This window comes from Euprymna scolopes, chromosome 31, assembly GCF_053919585.1.
Source record: "Euprymna scolopes isolate OS-2025 chromosome 31, ASM5391958v1, whole genome shotgun sequence".
Classification (NCBI taxonomy): domain Eukaryota; kingdom Metazoa; phylum Mollusca; class Cephalopoda; order Sepiida; family Sepiolidae; genus Euprymna; species Euprymna scolopes.
Genome location: NC_136512.1, coordinates 19,871,192 through 19,892,287, shown reverse-complemented (window position 1 = coordinate 19,892,287; position 21,096 = coordinate 19,871,192). Strand labels below are relative to the sequence as shown.

The 21,096-nt window shown below is 34.5% G+C and overlaps 1 protein-coding gene and 1 long non-coding RNA gene across 2 annotated transcripts in view; both read right to left on the bottom strand.

Moving 5' to 3' along the window:
• Window positions 1-21,096, bottom strand: part of LOC145255665 (uncharacterized) — a 1,188,349-nt gene that overhangs the window by 903,828 nt on the left and 263,425 nt on the right. The window lies entirely within an intron of this gene.
• Window positions 6,829-10,448, bottom strand: LOC145255663 (uncharacterized). Its single transcript, XR_013863886.1, has 2 exons — window positions 8,526-10,448; window positions 6,829-8,454 (listed from the first exon to the last, which is right to left on the bottom strand). It is a non-coding gene; the product is annotated as an uncharacterized LOC145255663 (long non-coding RNA).

Sequence of the window (21,096 nt, the reverse complement as noted above, 5' to 3'; positions counted from 1 at the left end):
GGAGCAAGGACCAAGGTTTCATTTTAAAAAGAAAACAAAAAAAAACAACGTGATTTTAAAAAAAAATAAGGTTTTGAACTTCGGATTTTACAGGTAAATTTCTAAAAAACAGTACTTTTTTGTTGTTTTAAATTTGAATACATTATTTATTGATCTTTTATCTTCAATTTGTGATATATAACTTTGGTGAGTAAATTAATTGTTTACTTTTTAATAGGCATTTAAAAATGGGGGAGGGTGTATTAAAAAAAAACGTTTGTCTAAAATATTATATTCGGTTTATTGGAAAGAACATAACATTTCACATTGACCCTGAAATTATCGTAAAAATTGAATCAATAGAAAAATTTTGATAGATTTTTAAAGTTTAAAAATTGAAAAATACTGAACTCGTAAAATTCAATTAATTTCATTACCGTTTTTTAAAAAATAAAAAAAATATATTTCTATTACTTTTTATGCAACTTTAATAGTTTATTTTGGAAGTATAATCCATAAAGAAAATAAACAACCCACTTTTAAAAGAGAGATTACGATTTTTTTATATTTTATTCTCAGTTTCGTGTTGGTGTCAAAAATTCCTACAAAAATTCTGATACACCTACTGCATGAGACACAGCGAATAGGAAGCCAACAAGCTAGTTCTCTGGATACTAACAGATGGACACGCAAACCGTGGTATAATAAGAATGACCTACATTAACAATTTACTAGTTTGGGGATTGCAAACTGTCATTCGAGAGCGAGAGAACTGGAGAAGTCGTGTAGATTCGATGGTGGAGCGTCCTAAAAGATGACGGAAATGAGATGAGATTAGATGAGATTAGATGAGATCAGATGAGATAAGATGAGATGCTACCAAACGCAAAAATGTAACAGACATAATGCCCGTGAGGTTAAAGTTACGACGAAAAATCAAAATCAACACCAAAAGGATTGAATAATGCTTTGAGGAATGGTATCACGAGAAACGAACTCAATCGAAACGACTGCCAAAGTGGAAGGTAATGCCTGTAACAAAGAGAGTATTCGCAGCAAAAATTTTACAAAATATGTTTCGTTCGTTTTGTTCGTTTTAGTAAAGTTTCGTTCATTCGTTTTTTTTTTACTATAATTAGGGCACCTAAATATGACAATTAATGCTCATTGAATGTTCTTTTGGTGTGCATTGTAAATATTTTGATTGATTAGTGATTTTCTTTTATGAGTGTGAATGTGAATCGGCGTGATCTCAGTAAAGTAGAAGAACTCCGTCAGCAAAAGCTTCGTTATATAATGAACATCAAATGGTATGACTATGTGATCAACACAAGCGTCCCTGAGAGAGCAAACAGCTGGAGTATTGAGGTCACCATCATGAGAAACATGCTCCGTCGTTTAGGGCAAGTCCTCAGAATGGATGAGAATAAGCTTCCTCGACAAACTGTCCTCAAAGCTAGCCACTGGAAAAAGATCAAAGCAACTCTCTACAACGTTTTAAACCCCAACTGAAAACCACACTGAAAAACATTGGATTTCCCATTGATACATAGAGAACAACAGTTCAGGACCGGAAGCAGTAGCGCCGATCTATCATATTCGGTACCAAACAATATGAAAGAAAAAGGCTGGTGGATATTAAAATTTTAAGCGTTTAGACCCAAAATTGTCGGAGGGGTTTGATAGAGTTCTCAAAGGTCAAATCGTTGAACTTTGACCCCTTAATAGCTAAATTTCTGGCCGAAAATGAATTACACAGATTTTCCCAAATCTCAGTATCCTGTATATCAAATTCCGCGTCTGTAGACTGAAAATTGACAAAGTTATCGCGTAGGGAAATGTACATAGACACACAGACACACACACAGACACACAGAGACACGTTCCTTTTTATAAATAGATAGATAGATAGATAGATAGATAGATAGATAGATAGATAGATAAACAAAATATATACGTATATATATATATATATATATATATATATATATATATATATATATATATATGGAAACAATTTTGTGTTTACTGTAAACTTTTTACGCAAATATTATGCAAGTATAAATCATGTAGAATATCTGCATGGATATAATTACACGTAATAGTTAACTAAAGATGATCATCCCATTAGAAAACCGAAAATAAACTAATAGGGAATTAATTCAAATGAATGTTTAAAAGAATATGCAAATTAGCTAAATCTTTTGCTAGTGAATGCAATTTCACAACCCATATATAAGAAAACTGTATTTTCTTTTTAAATAAATAGAAAAGAGTGTTTTTTAATATGAATATCAATGCACACAAAAGAAAAACGAATTTATAGGAGTATAGAAGATAGATTTCAGTTTACGAATTCAACAAAAGTGATACCGACGGAACGCTAGGTACGTGTGGCCTTGCAGCATATGTTAAATATATTGTCGCCATTTTTTTTTTCATGAAAATATTTAGCACAACAAACTTTACGATAAAGGTATATCACGTGTGAATTTCATTAAATCACCATTAATATCTTGTAACCTTTTATGGGACACGCATTGAAATATTTGTAAATTCAAAATGTCAATTCTTTGAGTGTCGTTAAAAAATATTTCTTAAACTTTTTATTTCCTATTGTGAATACTCGTGATCAAATATTCGAAGCCATTTTCTCTGACAAAAAAAAAGTGTCACTGTTTTCTAAAGATCAAAAGCAAACGATACAAAACTCAACGTTTAGCATAAAGAACTTGAGATAAATATTACTCAATGTCTCTATTGTTCAAGGTGTGTTTTCCTCATTTTCACCAAATGCAGAGCATATTACCACTAGGAACGTTAATGGCTATTATTTTGAATAATGTCAAAAAAGAGACTGCGAGGGGTTGAGCAGAAAGATGTCTGTCCACATTGCATTTAAACTTCTGCAGCTTGGTACAGTCACGGATGCAGGAAACAGGAAGGGAATTCCAAACTCTAGAAGTCCAAAGGGTAAAGAAACTATTAGAGTAGAAAACTTTCCGACACCTAGGGATCTCAACAGAACAAAAAAGGGTTCTATTTTGCTGTTTGTCAGATCAGTCGGGTTTGTTGAAGGACACAAGTGCTATGGGTTCATCAGAGCACATTACATTAAAGTGCGAGGGTCGTTCCAAAAGTAAAGCCTACCAATTTTTTTTTTTTTTTACTCAAAAAGTTGAAAAGCTACGAAGACGGAAGTTGTACCAATAAAACAAGCTACCTTTTGTGGTCCGGAATATATTTTTCTACATAGTCATAATCATTCTAATTGCACTTTTCTAAGGATGAACGACGACTGTGCATAAGCGTTCGAAGCGCGTTTTGTCATACGAAAGTTGTTCCAAAAATAAATCGTCCTGATTTTTCAATCAAAAAGTTGAAGAGCTACGATGATTACTATATATATATATATATATATATATATATAAATTTAAAGGAGATTAGAATAATAGTCTCAAGAGCTAAGTGTATTTTAATGTAACAGTAAAATTACTAGTTTAATTAAAATACAGGAAATGCTCGTTGTAATTTAGATATATAATAAGCTCGATAGTTAAATGTTCTAGAGCTAATTCAATATTAAGTGTCGTTAAAAAATATTTAAAAAAATTTTTTTTTTTAATTTTTAAATTGAAAATTACTTTACTTAATATATATATATATATATATATATATATATATATATATATATATATATATATATATATATATATATATATATATATACTAGCAGGGGTGCCCGGCGTTGCTCGGGTGTTTGGAGGTGTATGCTGTGCAAAAAAGCAAAAAAACAAAAAAAATGGTTAATTTTTTAAAACTTTGACCCCTATTATGACCCCTTAAAATTTATTGTTTCGGGCTCAAATCACTTTATTAAGTTAGATCCAGGTTCAAGGAACCTATATCTAAAATTTCAAGTGTCTAGACCCAAAATTGTCGGAGGAGTTTGGTAGAGTTCTTAAAGGTCAAATCGTTGAAATTTGACCCCTTAACAGCCAAATTTCTGGCTGACACCCGTCACATCGATTTCCCCAAATCTCAGTACCCGGTATTTCAAATTTCGAGTCTATAGACTAAAAATTGACAGAGTTATTGCGTAGGGAAATGTACACAGACAGACAGACACACAGACACACAGACAGACAGACAGACACGTTCACTTTTATATATATATATATATATATATATATATATGTGTATATATATACTAGCAAGCCGCGCGGCATTGCCCGGTCATAAAATACGCTTAAATACGATATTTTGATAAATGCAGATTTGTATTTATTATTATATTATATTAGACCCAATATCTAGTAATTTTTTTATAAATTAAAAAAAAATTGACTCGAGCGCCACCGACCGAGTATCGAGACCAAAACGTTTAGCTTACGATTCGCTTTTTCCTTTCACGTTAATGCCTGAGTTTAGAAGACATCTTTACTGCGAAGCTAAAAATTAAAACATAAACCAATATCTTTTATGTTACCCATACATATTCGTAATACCGTCGTTCGACCCTCACCTAGTAAATTGCATTTTTTTTTCACACTTTTGCACCGGTTTTCTCCGGCTAAAACCGAACTATAAAGTTTCGCATTGGTTCGAATACTCTATATATTAAGTTTAATGCCTATAGACCAAAAACGGACAGGGTTTTGGTAGACAATTTTTATAACAAATATATATACGCGTATATAAATATATACATAGAAGAAGTTTTATGTATACTATAAATTTATATGCAAATATTATGCATGTATAAATCATGTAGAATGTCTGCATGAATATAATTACACGTAATAGTTAACTAAAGATGATCATCTTGTAAGAAAACCGAAAAGAAACAAATAAGGAATTAAAATAGATGTTTAATAAAATGGTGTGTGTAACAGATCTATTTTAAGCATGCATGCATACACACATACATACACACATATACATACACAAACATACATACACACATACATGCACACATATACATGCACACACATGCATACACACACATACATACACACCCATACATAAACACATATACATACATACATACACATGCACACATATACATACACACACATACATGCACACATATACATACACAAATACATGCACACATATACATACACACACATACATACACAAACATACATACACACATACATACACACATATACATACACACACATACATACACACACATGCATGCACACACATACATACACACATACATACGCACATACATACACACACATACATACACATACATACATACAAACACATACACACATATACATACACACACACATATACGTACACATACATACGTACACATACATACACACACATACATACACACACATACATGCACACATATGCATTCACATCTACATACACACACATACATACACATATACATACACACGCATAGATACACACATATGCATACACACATACATACACACATATACATACACACACATACATACACACACGCACATACATACACGCAAATACACACATGCATACACACATACATACACACATATACATACACACACATACATACACACACATACACACATATACATACACACACATGCATACACACACATACATGCACACATATACATACACATACATACATACACGCACATACATATACACCCATACATACACACACATACATACACACATACATACACATATATATATATATATATATATATATATATATATATATTATTAATGGGAAGATTCCAATATTTTTCTGATACAGATACAATCACTGATTCCATACTAAAATTCCGATTCTTTATAACTCTAAAGGATTTTTTTTTTATTACATTTTCACCCCAAACAAGGCATATTGCCACTTTTTTGTAGGGGGCTACGATCAGGGAAATGGGCATCAGGGGTACTGTGTAGGGAGTTGGGCAGCAAGATGTCGGTTCACGTTGCACTTGAACTTCTGCAGGTCAGTACAGTTGGGGAAGCAGGGAATTCCAAAGTTTAGCTGTCTTGGGGAAGGAACTACTGGAATAGAAGGCTCTCTTACATCTAGGGATCTCTACTGTGAAGGGGTGGGATTCATGCAATTCCGCTACCCATATATAACAAAGTTGTATTTTCTTTTTAAATAGAAAATAGGGTTTTTAATATGAATATCAATACACGACAAAAAATATAGTAGTATAGATATACTATAATGTGTAAGAAACACAACAAGTGCTGGTGTTAATATTCTTTTAATAAATATACATTTTTGCTCTCGTTGGCTTCTTTTTTTTTCTCCTCTATTTCTAATCCTGTCTCTTACTTCTTCTCCGTCTTCTTCTTCACCTTCTTCTTTCTTTATTTTATTGTCGGTCAATGATACATGAGATACGGCCCTTTGGGTGGGGCATTAGAATACGCCGAGTGCCCCCCTGCAGAGGGTAAAAGTCCCTCAATGGGGGTCCTGGATATGACCTTAAACTATATCCAGTGGTGAGGCCCCAGCTTGTGGGCTTTGAGGAGTGTGGAGCCACCCTTTAATTACCATTGCTCCCAGGTCCACTCTAACTCAGAGTGGTAGTACCTGTTCGGGTCTCAACTATGGGTTGAATAGAAACCGACTTGAAAACAACAAATATATTCTATTAAAAAAAATTTTCTTCAAAATCTTTGGATTCAGCATTAAATAACCTGAAAAGGGTTGATATGCCGTAAAACAAAAACAACCAACCAACGAACATGAGATACATCGGTGATCATCTCATCAGTTGGGGTGGGATACTGAAACTTCGATTTCTTTTGATTCTATTTTCCTTTTTTCTTTGTCTTCTTTTTTATTCCTTTCTTTTTCCTGTCTTTTCTCTTTTTTTTTTCTTTTTTTCTACCTCTACCGGAACTTTATCGTTATTTTCATGGCAAGTGCTCGTCTGAGCACTAATCTAGGGTCCCCCCTCGCCAAACTTTCATGAGGAACACACGACTTGCTGAAAACACTATCAATAATCACCCCCCCCACTCTTTATCTGTGCCTAAACCTAAATGTAGATTCCATGAACAAAGTTTCTTTCTTAGGACTGCACGCCTATGGAACTGTCTTCCGTTTACCTGCTTTCCGGCTGACTATAATGGTGTACAGTGGTCAATGGGACAATAACTACGTCGTTGTCCCATTGACCACTGTACACTTATTAACCTTTATCCTCGAGTGGATTCTGGGTCTTGATAAATGGTGACTCCTTTGTAAAAATAACACTACTCTTAATAATAATAACAATAATAATAATAATAATAATAATAATAATAATAAAATACTACTACTACTACTAATAATAATAATAATAATAATAATAATAATTAAATGTTTTACTTCTTTTCGGCTTCCTCTATCTTTGGTTAACGATTGTATACGGCATAAATCATGTCAGATCACCGAAGTTAAGCAACGTTGAGTTTGGTCAGTACTAAAATGGCTGACTAATTGGGAATTCCATGTGCTGTATGAGGTTTTTGCTTATTTTGCATTGTTTCCAGTCGTCTAGCCCTTCTCCTTTTCACTGGACTCAAGCAGTGCCGATTCAGGAAAGATGTGCTTAGTGCTTGCGAAACCCTTGCCTTATAATTACAAGCATAGTTAGCCTTCAAGTTGTATCCATTGTCTCTTGAGACTGAACGGAGGGATCGCATTCTTTATTCTTTTTTTTTTTTACTAATTCTTTTTTTCTGTTCTTTTTTTTTCACCTTCACTTTCTTTTTCTCATTTTCTTCTTTGTTTTCTACTTTTACTTATTTTCCTTTTTTTTTCTTTTTTTTTTCTCCTTCACTTTCTATTTCTCATTTTCTTCTTTGTTTTCTACTTTTACATATTTTTCTTCTTTTTTTTTCGTCCATCTTCTTCTACTTCTACGTTATATCATTATTTTTCCTTTTCTTTATTTTATTTTTATTTCCTTTCTTCTTTTTTTCTACTTTTTCTTCGTCATTTACTTCTTTTTTTTTTCTTTCTATGCTTCTTTTTTCTTCTATGAGAACTTTCTTTCTCACATCTCAATTTCCTCCCTGCAGAAGCAAAAGAATACACAAATACAAAAGCCATACCTTTCAAACCGAAAATTTATTCACAAGTAACAGCAATGAAAGGTTCTGGTAAGTCCCTTTTGCAAAACGGTGGCCTGTTTTGCTTCCATACGCATGGAGCCTTTAGTTCAGATTCCTATTGTTGGAATGTTAGTTCGTTGTTCCTTTGGAAGGATCCATGTTAAACTCGGCGGGAATGTTGGCGCCTATAATCAGGCATAATGTGAGCCCGATGGGACTCGATATTAACTGAGATAAGATCCAATATTTGGTAAATAGACATGCAGAACAGTTCTTGAATGCCATCTTTAATTTGGATAGATTCAGTAAAAAAGTTGTCTCTGCTTGTCGAGAGGTGTCCGTCGTTCACCAACTGTTTGGTCTTCATGAAGGAATTGTCTTAGCTACCTCCTGTGGCAGCCGCTGGGGTCCGTCGTTCACCAACTGTTTGGTCTTCATGAAGGAATTGTCTTAGCTACCTCTTGTGGCAGCCGCTGGGGTTTGAGTCTATCCTGATGCCGAGTTTCTGCTAGACTGCAAAAAGAAGCATGATACAAAAAGCGCGCCAAGTCAAATCACCTGACACATTCAAATTTAAAGCAATAACAGCCGACCACTAATGCGTGAGTATGCAAACAGGAAAAGATGGCCGTCGTATATGGAATTTCTCATACTTCTATTTATCATCTTCTTCCTTCTCTTCTGTCTCTACTTCAACTCCTTTTTTTTTCTCATATATTTTTCCATTTCTTTCTATTCTTCTTTCTTTATGTCTTCTACCTTTTTTCCTTTTCTTTTCACCTTTTTTTATATTTGTATTTCTTTTTGTTCTATCATTTTTCTTCTTCGCAAAGTTTGGCGGCCATCTTCTTCTGTCATTCATATCAACAAAGAGGACCACATTACTTCCACTAATCAACCTGTCTATTTTTTTTTCTGGAACCTTCCATAACCTGACCCCAAGAAAAATGAAGCTCGTTGCTCTATATTTGTATTTTTTGTTCTTATCCATCTTGTTTTACCGATGTTTTCTTCCGTAAAGATACTTTTTAATAAAAAAAAAGATGGCGGACTCAATAATTCCATTTCTAAATATTAACTGAATCGCATTTCTCTTCCATTCTTTGTAATAAAAGTAATTAATTTTCCGTTTTCTATGAATTGGAGTATTCGGACTATTTTTCTCACCTTGGTTGTTTTTTGAGGGGGGGGTTAACCACGCTTCCGCCGATGTAACCTCTAACCGTCTTCACATTCTTCTTGGCCTTCATGCCAGGAACAAAGTGAAGTATCTGTTCCGATGCTGCACTTCATTTTTTGTCTCGGTCAATGGAGAAGAAATCCTTTATGACTATATACTTTTTTTTTATTTTTGTTACTAATCAGAGTGCCCTTTTGGGGAAGCTGGTCCCCCCCACATACACACACATTTAAAACCGACCTCATGTCTATCTCTGCCCTTGTGTGAAAACAAGTAAAAAAAATTAAAAAATTAAAAAAATTATTAAAAAAAAAAACTTCGACCGTCTTCAGGAGTATTCACACTGGATGATATTTATGAATGTTGAAAAGATGTTTTTTATTTTAATTTTTTTTTTTCGCTTCCCCAACAAACATAGCCGTTAAACCTTAAAATACAAATAGCACCAAGTCTATTTCTTTTTTTGTCCCTCCAACAAAAGGAGTGTGAATCTGTAAATTCGCCCTTTTCCGTTCGTCCATTTCTCTATCTGAACTTTTCTCAATAACTACGTTTTGGAATTTTGCACAAACATTAAACATGGTATGAGTAAGAAAGTAACAAAACGGATTTTCCGGGAAAAGTCCGCTTCCCTACCTCTAGGGGTGCCTTTTGGGTTAAAATGGCTAAAATTGACACGTTTGTGCTTATTAAAAAAAATTGATGCCTTGGATTTTTATAAAACTTTCTGAAAAGTTGTAACTAACTGATTTCTATATAATTTTGTTTGTCTATACTTCGCAATAAATCTTGGTTGTGCATCAGGGGCTCTTTAAGGGCTAATAAAAACACTCCATTTTTGGGACTATTTTACCATATTTGTCCAAATTTTTCTGTGTATGTCTATTTAGCAGTTTGCATGGTGTTGAACTCAAATTTAAATATGTTTAAGCTTTAGGAACATTTGAAGCTAAATGAGAGTGGGGGCAAATGATGGACTTTGCCATTCCTTTTTTTTGCATGATGCAGAAATCAAATTTGCATGTGTTAAGGTCTACAACTGCACCGTTTGTTCATTTCGGCAGGACTTTGGGGGCTAAAGGGGGCGTCAAATGCTGAACTTAGTCATTTTTTATGCCTCGTTCACTGTGCACTCACGGGGGACCATGCATGCTTCACTTGTTTTTCAAGAAATATACTTGACGTTTAGAATCAGAGAGAGAGAGAGAGAGAGACATGGGACTTTATATAACCGCAAAGAATATAATCCAATAGAATTAAATCGCACGAATGGGGTAGCCAGTTGACAGATCCATTTCGTGAAATTATTCGTTCATCAAATGTTTTTCTTGGAAAATTAATCATATCGCGCACTGTGTGGCATGTGGCTCCGTCCTGCCGAAACTACATGATGAATTGCCAAACCAAGTAAGATATATAGACGGATAGTTGATAAATTCACAAGGATGCCTATTGCTTATATAAAAATACTTTTTTTAAGAAAAAATAGTCACACTAAAACATCAGAGAGACGGTTTCTATATGCGCGTGTCTATAAAGAAGAGAGAGAGAGAGACAGATAAATAGTCGGATAGTTTATCTTATTATATCTCGTTACGTTGCGCCCTCTAATCGGGCAGAGCACACCAGGCACGTCTTCTTTCTTTTGAAACTTCGCTAGCTAGGAAAGAGAATCGTCTGTTCTTGTGTCTTCGTGAACGTAGGTTTTCCCCCGCCTCGTAAACTAACTTAGACGCTGATTGCTTATATGAGAAGCATTTATAAAAAAAAAAGGCAGTCAAGTTAGATACAGTTTGTATACGCAAGAGAGAGAGAGAGAGAGAGAGAGAGAGAGAGAGGGAGACAGATAGATAGATAGACTGATAAACGACATCTTAAACAATGTTGAACCTTGTCAGTATCAGATGGGTGACGAATTTGGGAATAATAGATGGGTGATCAATTTGGGAATACCAGGCGCTGTATATAGGAGGACGTCGGCACCTCTTTGCAAGAGTTGCAGAAACCAAACGTCGTTATCTCCCCTACTGAATATATATATGCGACTTGGAACCGTTTGTGCATTTCATACTCCCATGGAACTTCCTCCTTCAGAGGAAGCTGGTTGAACTCGCATAGGATTAGTGCCAGTTTCATTCATAACATATAGTCACTTTGTTCACCCTTTCATTAGAGAGAGCACCCCGCTCACGTTTCCTTTCTCTCTGGTTTCATTTCTGACACAGACGAGATGACTGCAATAGGTTTCCAGAATTTTTTGTACAGGCATTTAAAATTGTCATAGACTCTTGAAAATTCAATACCTTATTGTTATACATCTTATGAGATGACGGATTAATTTTTATGATTTCTGGTTCAAAAGAATAGCTAGACCAAGAATTGGAATACAGCCTACTAAAGCCTGATTGTCATAGCTGGTGAATTTCAAAAATGCTATCTGGATGTGACGACACTTTAGAAGAACAATATGCAATAAAATGTTTTAAACTTGGAAAAAATGCCAAAGAAACATATGGAGTGCTTCAGACTGCTTTTGAAGAATCTGTCATTAATTGAGCATCAGTTTTTTGAGTGGCATAGGCGATTCAAGACAAGACAAGGAGTCTGTAAGAGATGATGAGAGGCAAGGGAGGAGTAAGAAAGTCAGAACACTAGAGTGGATTGGCCAAAAGAAGAATTTCATGAATAAGGATAGTCGTGTGTCTATAGAAAGAATAAGTGCAGTTTGATGTCAGTGTGGGAACTGTACACACACTTACTTTCAAGGGACTGAAGATGCAGAAGATTTCGGCAAATGCACCAGTTCACAACTCCATGCGTAGTCACAGACTATTTGACCAACATGGACATCTCCTCGCCTTCCCTATAGTCCATACATTGCTCTCTGTTACTTCTGGTTATTCTCTAATCTTAAGGAAAACCTTAAAGGCTATCGTCACGATACAATTGAGGAGATGAAAGAAACGTTGATGGGGATCATTGACACGCTCATACAAGAGGACTTCTATGGGGCCTTCAAGAAGTTGTTGGAACGGTACAAGTGCATTGCAGATGGAGGAGATTACTTCGAAGGGGAATAGAGTTTTATGCGTGTACTATCAATAAAAGTGCCCATACGAAACAATTTTGGAAACTTATTGAAGAAATCTCCGAGCTCGTTCTACTTATTCGTCTAGTGGTCTTCATTACTCGCTGTTCAGATAACTCTTTATTAATACACACACACACTCTCCCTCTCTCTCTCTCTCTCTCTCACTCTCTCTCTCTCTCTCTCTCTCTCTCTCTCTCTGTTGCTTGTTTCCAAAAACTGGATGATTATGGAACTCGCTCTCTACTGACTCACTATAAGGGCAAATGGAGATAATGTTTTTTAACCTTGACATCCATTTTGGGTGGCTATTTGATACAAAATCAAACCAACGGCGTATTCAGCATGCTCACGTGGCTTGTTTTATGTCAGTCTGGGGTACAAGAGTCGTTCCAAAAGTAAAGCCTCCTATTTTTTTTTCAACTGAATAAAATTTTAGTGCTACTAAGACGGAAGTGGTATCATAAAAACGAGCAATCAAATCAGGATGATTTACTTTTGGAACACTCCTAATATGTTTCCGCTCTGTTGTAGGGATACAACTTTCCTAAGCTTTACAATCCCGCCATTTAGAAAAAAAAATAGTTCATTTCTAATTTCCTAATGCGCCCATGTTGGAGAATGTTGACAGAGCTACCCAGACACTTTTTGTTCGACTGTATTTCTCTTCCTCGGGGTTGCTGTTATTTTAAATCCCACCTACTTGACCTTGTGCCAAATCTTCTTGCCGTCGTGTAACGTTGTCCGGGACCAAACACGTTGTAGCCTCAGTGGCAAAGTAAACAGAGAATAGAAGAGAACATCAACTCGTTTTTTTTTTAATCATTATTCAACGACATTTATGTTCTCATTCTTTCGTTACCGCTGTGATGCCCCTCACGTGATCTTCTTCTCAAACGTCATTCGCGCCTCTCACGTGATCTCGAACGTTATTCACGTCTCTAACGTGATCTTTTTAAAGTCTTTATTTCTCCATTACAGTAACGCCATTTCTCATGCATTCGCTATGTTACAGCTGGGGGAGGGGGATAAACAACGACTTTAACTGTCGGAGAGAATCATCGATACAGACAGACTTCAGTTGAACACAACGACGCAGAAACAAAAATAGCAAATTAAAATGAAGATTACACGTACAAATATGTCAAAAAGTAATGCCTCCTATTTATATTCCGCCCGAATGGATCAGAGAGGATTTTTTTAATTGCATTGTTATGATTATTGAACTAATGCATTCATGATTTGAAAGTTTCATCTCTTTGTTACAGATATTAACGGCGTGAAACTCCTGTCATGGACGTGCGTCAGTAGCAGAGATGCATAATTGAATTCCTGACAGAAGCGCGTTGAGAATGGTGGTGACAATGTAGAAAAATAAATTCTGGAGCGTAAAAGTTCGCTTTTTTTAATGATACAACTCCTGTCTTCGTAGTTCTTCAACATTTTGAGTTAAAATCGGGAGGCTTTACTTTTGTAAAGACGCTTTTTTATATTACATATATTTTTTTTACACACTCCAGACCTTGTGTCTAATCACTAGGGCAATGACAACAGAATACTTTTTTCATTGTTTTGACTCTCGAGTGCGTATGCAGCACAGGTAGACACAGTTAATCAACCGAGAACCACATTACTCTATATAAAAGAATATAAGATTTCAACAGATACACACTCGAGAGTTAAAACAATGAAAAGAATATGCTGTTGTCATAGCCCTACTAGTCACACAGGCGTTGGAAGGATTTTAAATACGAAATTGAGAGCACTCTCAATGTGACAAGGATAAATAATTTCCTTAGTCGAGAAAGATTTCTTTTCCTCCGAATTATAATAGAACAGATACTACACACTGGTTCTGAATTAAGATAAGGAATGGGTTAGTTGGATTATTTATATTAACTAGTATTATGTCACAATCATGCCAGATCACCAAAGTTAAGCAACGTTCAGCCTGTCCAGTACCGCAAAGTAAAATATCAGGTTGGGAAACTGGCGCGGTCTATCCTTCTCTCGAGGCCAGGTGGGACTCTCTCAAGCCGTGATAGGAAACCCATCTAGTGATGGCGTCACGATAAAAAGAATGCCCTTGATAGTGTTCAGCTACCGACAAGGTTTGAATTACACTACAAACTGATGTACTGAGTTCAATCTCGGCTACGGTCGCGCTGGACTGGACCAGATTATTTGGACTACTGTTCTCATCTGAAGTTTTACATTCGCAATGTTTCAGTCGATGTAAGCTTCGACCTTCTTCAGGTGTATTTTATCGAACTCGGGAATACTTCAGCCGAATTCAAGAATCAAATCTCCAATACTAACGATTACTGCGATGCTGTCCCATTGATTATTGTACACGCAATAACCCTTATCCTCGAGTGGTTTCCGGGCCTTGATAAGTGGTGACTACCTTGTAAAAAAAAAAAAAATTCAAGCGGAACCCAATATTTAATCCACAGAGTTAACATGCTTTCGTTGCGTCAGCCATGACTGGGTAGAAATCCTCAGTAATTCGTGATTGATTTTGAGTTTTCTCAGAACTAAAGATTAAGCTTGAACCTTTAGAAGAGGGTAACCTACAACAAAATGTGACCAACTGCCTTATCCATTACGCCACGGGTCCTTATATTTGGATCAAAGTAAAATCATCGGGAGGTAAATATCGAATTTGTTATTTTATTTAATTTAATTTTATTTTTTCAGTTCTAGTTTAAAAAAAAACTTTCAACAGGTGTCAATTAAGCAGCAGCTTCCCTCTTCTTTTTAATTCTAGCTCGTCATCTTCATCTATGCCATCTCAAGCCGGCAGCTGCTGCGGACACATCCTATCATTACGCGAATGACGAGCGCAATTTTCGAGTTAAGGGACCCGAAACTTACAGACGAGATCTGACGTGCGTTGACCTCCCGAATGCAATCATTGGACTTTAGAAAGACGTCTTCTACCGTTGACGTCTATTTTCGCGGAAAAAAAAAATGAAAATAAATAAACAAGAAAACTGGATATAGAAAGAAGAATAAGAAGAAAAAAGATGGATCGCATATAGCATAGACAATATAAATGGGTTTTTTGTTTTTTTATTTATTTGTTTTTATCGCTAATGATATTGCTTTAAAAGTATCAGGCCTCTATTTGCGATGCTGAAATTATGCCATCTCGAAATCTTTATTTAGCTAAAGATTCTTTCACAATTATTTTTCTTTTTTATGCGACATTACATCCCTAAAAGTGCTTTGTTGTCCGGTTTGTTGCGTCCTTTTTCTTTTTTTCTTCTTTTTTTACACAGGAATCACCACTTATCAAAGCCTGGAGGCCACTCGAGGATAAGGGTTAATAGGTACACAATGTAATTATAGCGTAGTAAACATAGGTAGTGGGAATTTTGTGAATTGGATTACTTAGAGGGACGGTTCATCAAGAACTTGTTTACGTTGGACTTGAAGATAATCAGATTGTAGTCAGCTGGAAAGCAGGCCAAAGGAAGAGAGTTCGATAGGGGTGTAGGTCTAAAAAAAGAAGCTTTGTTCATGGAATCTACATTTAGGTTTAGGCACAGATAAAGAGTGTGGGAAATTATTGATAGTAGTTTTGGCTAGACGAGTGGACCATAGACTGAAGCTTAGACGAGCGTCTTCGTTCAAAATAAAAAAAAAAGTATGTTTATATCACCAGAACACACACATACACCTATATATGTGTATATATATATATATATATATATATATATATATATATATATATATATATATATATATATATAGTAGCGCAGGTTTAGAATGTATACGTGGGATACTAGTCCAATTATATATTATATAATAGTGCTCAATAATAAACAGAGCTATTTATATAAATATTTACATACAAGGCTCGCTGTTTGCTTGTAAATAAGCGGTTTGAGCTCTATAAAAGTGGTGGACCAATATTTATTTAAAATAGACATTTGTGGAGATTATTTGCCTGCGCCGCCGTGGGTCGATGGTAGAACTGCCGACTGTCAACGCGATGATCCTAGGTAAAACCTCGCCTTGGGAGAGATCCTAGTCTAGCGGAACTGATGAATTGTGATACAACGAAAGTACTGTATGTCGATGACTACAAATATAATAATATTTACATATACAGACAGGAACAGACATAGTTACACTGGTGTGACAATGTTTCGATCTATAGTTACTATTAACTACTGGTCGAACCATTATCATGCCAGTGTAGCAAAGCAAAGTCTGTATATGTATAAATAAATAAATAAATAAATAAATATATATATAGTCTGTTTATTAAACAAACATTATTGGTTACATATTTGCATACATATTTCAGTGGAATTCCAATTCAAAGATACCACTTCATCCGACCAAAAAAGGAATGTATCTTTGAATTGGGATCCCGCTGAAACATGTGTGCACATATGAAACGAATGATGTTCGTATAATAAATAGACTTATATACTAGCTCTGTCCCACATTGAGCACTATTTGATCATCAGGTGAGTTTAATTGAATTTACATCGAGAAAACTAATCTATACGACCTTTATATATATATATATATATATACATATAGATATATATATACTTACTACTTAATTTGGCTATATAATTATATACATATATACATACATACTATATATATATATGTATATATATATATATATATATACTATGTATATATATATACTATGTATATATATATATATAGTATGTATATATATATATATTTGATATGTATATATATATATAGTATGTATATATATATTATGTATATATATATATAGTATGTATATATATATAGTATGTATATATATATAGTATGTATATATATATAGTATGTATATATATATATAGTATGTATATATATATAGTATGTATATATATATAGTATGTATATATATATATATATATAGTATGTATATATATATAGTATGTATATATATATATATATATATAGTATGTATATATATATAGTATGTATGTATGTATATATATATATATATATATATATATATACTACCTAATTTGGCTGAAAAATGCGAAGCTCGAGGTTTGTGTACAAACAAGCTGTTTGATCACTGTACAAGTGGTGGACGGATGTTTGTTTAAATAGACATTCGGACAGATTTCTTGCGGGTATCGCTTCCGTGATCGAGGGGTAGAACTGTCAACACAACGGTTATAGGTTCGATCCTTAGCTTGGAAGAGGTGCTAGTCTAACGGCACTGATGAGTTGTGATACAACGAAACAGGACTGTATGTCGATGACTACAAATATATATATATATATATATATATATACATACACACGTGGGGCGTGCAATAAGTAATGCCCCTGACCCACTTTCAGTTGTCTGATCTAGCCGAAATTTTGCATGTGCAATGATTTATATCTCTACAGATTATGTGGCAAATTACAGTTCTGAACTAATTGTGGTATCTTTTTTACAGGTGTTTGAACTGAGTCAGGTGTGAAATGGAGTCTGTTGAGTGTCGAGCAGTGATCCGGTTTTTGTATTTGAAAGGACGCACACCATAGGAGACTTTTGATGAAATGAAAGAAACTTATGGTGATAATGCCCCATCATATGACCTTGTAAAACTCTGGCATTGTGAATTCAAACATGGCCGGAAGTCTGTGGAAAAAGCTCCCAGACCTGATCGCTCCATTCCTTCTGCCATTGATGAGGAATCTGTCCGTCAAGTTGAGGCTGCCATTTTGGAAGATCGGTGCATTACGATTCGCCACATAGCCCAAGATGTCAAGATTAGTACAGGGTATGTGGAAAACATCATTCATGACCATGTGCATATGCATAAGGTATCTGCCAGATGGATTCCCAGGTTGCTCACACCATTCCAGAAGTGAGAACGCGTCGAGTGCTCGAGGATGAATTTGGAGATTTGCCAAGTAGATGAGTCAAAACTTTTCAAAAAACTAATTACACAGGATGAAACCTGCGTCCATCACTATGATCTAGAGACCAAAGCCCATTCAATGCAGTGGAAGCACTTGTAGGCCTTAAATGATGGAAGCATGTACTAATTGATCTGCCATCATTATATGTATCTCTGTGTGTATGTATATGTGTATATATGTGTATATATACATGTGTAGTATATGTATGTGCATGTGCATGTATGTATGTATATATATACATGTGTATGCATATCTATGTGTATATGTATGTATATATGTATATGTGTATATATGCTTATGTGTGTTTGTATGTATATATGTATATATTTTTGTGTGTGTATGTAGGTATATGAGTATATATGCATAAGTATATGTATGTGTATATATGCATATATATATATATATATATATATATATATATATATATATTATTCCTTACTTGGAATTCATGTTTGAGATGAGCATTATATATTAATTTATTTTTATTTCGGACTATTAGTCTCATCTTTATTAGTTGTTGTTTTTTATCTTTTATTGGTTTGCTTCTTCACAACGTTTCGGCCAACTATTCCTCTGGCCTTCGTCAGGTGATAACCGCGACGGATAGGAACTTCGAATCTCCTAACTGCATTCTCAGCAATCACTTCCATCCGTAGTTGTTGTCGTCTCACCATATTTTGGCCAATTAACCTCTGGCACGCTTTGGGTGGGATTGAAACCGCTATCTTCAGACAATGTTCATTTGGAACTGTAGAGATTCAACGTCTCTATCAACTGCGCCACGGGCATATATATGTATGTGTATAAATGCATATATATATGCATGTATATGTATATGTAGGTAAATGTATGTATATGTATATATATATGCATATATGTGTACGTGTTTGTATGTGTATATGTACGTATATGTATGTTTGTATTTGTAAATGTATGTATATATGTGTATGTATGCATGTGTGTATGTATATGTATGCATGTGTATTATGTGTATTATGTATTGTTTATGTATGTATATATGTGTGTATCTTTATAGATGTGCATGTGTATATGTGTATGTATGTGTATATATACGTGTATGTATATATATGTATGCATACCAATGACCGTCTTCAGTGTCAGTTCTGCTTGATCGTATGAATTCGCCTGCAAGATTAAAAAATAATTTTTGGGCTCATGGGCTTTCAGTGTGTGAGGGAATGGCACTCCTCAAACAAGACGTTGCAATCATCATATATATTGCCCTCCCAATACATGATTTCGTCTCTATGACGTCATGTATTAAGTCAGCTTTTATGATGTCGTGTATGACGTCATAGCATATAAGAATGCATTTATATATACACAATGATATGACGTTATCCATAACGTCATTGTGAAGTGACAGAACTATTTATCGCAATTTATATATATATATATATATATATATGTGTGTGTGCGTGTGTGTGTGCGCGCGCGTGTGCGCGCGCGTGTGTGTGTGTGCAGTAAAATGGATTACAACACTCTTTATACATATATATATATACACACATATATATATAAATATATATATATAACTACTTAATTTACTCACATAAAATTAATATAGAAAGTATAGATTTATGTGTAAACTTCAAGTATTTACTTCAAAAGTGCTCAATACGTAGGTAGAGCTAGTTAGTAATTTATAATATATATATGCCGATTAAGCTACGCTGAATATTCCGCGTTTCATCCACTCTAGGACTCTTCAGGCTTATGTGCGAATTTTGTGGTTGTTTATCTTTTTTATATGCTCCTCTTCTATTGAGATTTTAGTTAGCCAATCAGCTTTCTAGTATCCACCGCGCCCTTCCTATCAGCCAATGGGCATGCATTTTATCGGACAAAGGATCTGTTTTAAAACTAGGTTAGTATATATATATATATATATATATATATATATATATATATATATATATATATAAGATTATTTATATATTTTTATGAGCGATTCTGTAGTATTTCTTTTTACTCCCTTAGTGCTTTTAAGTTATCTGCCCATGCAGAAACGTGTCAATACGCATATCGTTTGCGCATACATTATCTTAAATAAAATCAAATGAGTACATTTTGGGCCAATCAGGCGATTTTCTATTTAAATAGATTCTTCCTTCGAACAGCTAGACTTTTGAATTCCCTTCCTGCTGCCTGCTTCCCTGGCTGTAGAAGTTTAAATGTAACATAAACAAATATCTTGTTAATCTTTCCTAAACATGGCCTAAATAGTAGCCCCTTACCTCCAAGTGGCGATAAGCTTTGTAAAGGGTGAACATGAGTAAAAAAAAATAAAATAAAATAATTGAAATGATTTTTCTTGCGGCTACCCAAATCCTTTAAAAGAGCTATATTTTCTTTTAATATACTAGTGGAACCCAATCGGCTCGAATAAATGGATCGGTTTCGTTGAAGTCCCACTCTGGGTGCTCAACTCTGAAACATTTCCTTCCACTCATACGCACTAAAACATTAACGAACATACAAACACACACAACTTACGAACTTATTGTCGTCTGGCAATTTATATAAATTTTAGGGTTTGTATTACTAAACACATAAATTCGAACAAGTTGTCAAAAAACAAATATATTACAAATAAATGTCATCAAAAGCAAGATAAATTACTTTTTTACCAACTGGATCATTTTGTTGTGTTTTTATTTAATGTAACATGTTTCGGCTCGAAAACATATAGCGTTTACTGATGTATTTGAAATATGCAAATGGCGACGGACGATGTGTTGAATACTTAAGTTTGGGAAAATAAGTAAAAACTAAAAACTATACAAAATACTGTTAGAAAACTACTCAATATATGTTACTGTAACTAAGGCTG